The sequence below is a fragment of the Brienomyrus brachyistius genome, unplaced genomic scaffold, assembly GCF_023856365.1.
Source record: "Brienomyrus brachyistius isolate T26 unplaced genomic scaffold, BBRACH_0.4 scaffold94, whole genome shotgun sequence".
Lineage (NCBI taxonomy): Eukaryota > Metazoa > Chordata > Actinopteri > Osteoglossiformes > Mormyridae > Brienomyrus > Brienomyrus brachyistius.
In genome coordinates this window covers 336255-338351 of record NW_026042369.1, presented here as the reverse complement: position 1 = coordinate 338351, position 2097 = coordinate 336255, and the positions used below count along the sequence as shown (strand labels likewise).

General features: G+C 35.1%; 1 non-coding gene across 1 annotated transcript; it reads left to right on the top strand.

Moving 5' to 3' along the window:
- Positions 1–1629: 1629 nt before the first annotated feature.
- Positions 1630–1736, top strand: LOC125727342 (U6 spliceosomal RNA). Its single transcript, XR_007388704.1, has one exon. It is a non-coding gene; the product is annotated as a U6 spliceosomal RNA (small nuclear RNA).
- The last annotated feature ends 361 nt before the right edge of the window (positions 1737–2097 follow it).

Below are 2097 nucleotides of genomic sequence, written 5' to 3'. Positions count from 1 at the left end.
AAATAATTAGGTCCAGAAAAGATTACTGGAGAATTGTAAAAACCCTAACCCTAATCCTAGCCCTAACCCTAACTGGAGAGTTGTAAAATTTTATCTAATGAAAATTCTTAAAATTGACTCTAATCTGCATTTTAAATTGGAAACTCCCACTTGGACTTTGACCTTTTTCCATCGTTCAGTTAATGAAGATATTCTGAGACAGATCATTTTTGACAAGTACATGCTACAGAAAGTCTGTCATTTATTCCTTGAATCAAAAACTTTTGATCCAGGAAAGATTACCAGAGAAGTGTGATTTTTTTCTCCAATGACAATGCTTGAAATGGACTCTAATCTGCATTTTAAATTGGAAACTCCCACTTGGACTTTGATCCTCTTTCATAATTCAGTTCATGAAGATATTCTGAGACAGATCATTTTTGACAAGTACATGCTAAAGAAAGTGTGTAATTTAGTTCTTGAATCAAAAACTTTTGATCCAGGAAAGATTACCAGTGAAGGGTGATTTTTTTTCTCCAAAAACAATGCTTGAAATTTACTCTAATCTGCATTTTAAATTGGAAACTCCCACTTGGACTTTGACCCTCTTTCATCATTCAGTTGACTAAAATATCATGCAGAATTTTTTTTGACACTTAAATGCTAAAGGAAGCGAGGATTTAATCCTTGAATCAAAATAATTAGGTCCAGAAAAGATTACTGGAGAATTGTAAAAACCCTAACCCTAATCCTAACCCTAACCCTAACCTGAGAGTTGTAAAATTTTATCTAATGAAAATGCTTGAAATTGACTCTAATCTGCATTTTAAATTGGAAACTCCCACTTGGACTTTGACCTTTTTCCATCGTTCACTTCATGAAGATATTCTGAGACAGATCATTTTTGACAAGTACATGCTACAGAAAGTCTGTATTTTATTCCTTGAATCAAAAACTTTTGATCCAGGAAAGATTACCAGAGAAGTGTGATTTTTTTCTCCAATGACAATGCTTGAAATGTACTCTAATCTGCATTTTAAATTGGAAACTCCCACTTGGACTTTGACCCTCTTTCATCATTCAGTTGACTAAAATATCATGCAGAATTTTTTTTGACACTTAAATGCTAAAGGAAGCGAGGATTTAATCCTTGAATCAAAATAATTAGGTCCAGAAAAGATTACTGGAGAATTGTAAAAACCCTAACCCTAATCCTAGCCCTAACCCTAACCGGAGAGTTGTAAAATTTTATCTAATGAAAATTCTTAAAATTGACTTTAAGGGAAGCGTGGAATTTTGTCCTTGAATCAAAAAAATTTCATCCTGAAAAGATTACCCAAGAATTGTAAATTTTTCTCTCCAATGAACATGCTTGAAATTGAGTCTCATCTGCATTTTAAAATGGACACATCCTCTTGTACTTTCACCTTGTTTCATTTTTCATTTGACAAAGTCATTCTGAGGCAGAAAATTTTTGACACCTAATTGTTAAGTTACATTTGAGAGAAATATTTCGCAGCACGTCAGCTGTCTTCATATTTATGTTCTGGCAGAATATAGGGCCAGGGCATAGGCATTGCTTTGCCACCGACATGAGGAAAGCTCATACCGCTTCCACACCTATATATTCTTTCATCTGTTGGTAAATCTGTGCTTGCTATGGCAACACATATACTAAAATTGGAACGATACAGAGAAGATTAGCATGGCCCCTGCGCAAGGATGACACGCAAATTCGTGAAGCGTTCCATATTTTGCTTGGTTTCCCTGGTTCCTAACTTAATCAAACTGCATGCAATGATAGAGTCTAGTCAAGTGGCTTTTATTGTCATTTTGACCATATACAGTGATACAATACACAGTGAAATGAGACAGCATTCCTCCAGGACCATGGTACTATGTATAACACTACATCGACACAGGACTACATAAAGAGCAAGTGTGCAAAAACAGTGTGACACAAGACAGTGCAATAGAAGAAATAGAAGTGATAATAGGAGGTAAGACAGGCTAAGTGTGAAGTGCAACAGTGCAACTGGTTGTGCAAAACGTTATTGAGGTATTGGACACCATGTGGAATATTCCTAAATGAAACTATTGCAATACTTCTCAAGGAAT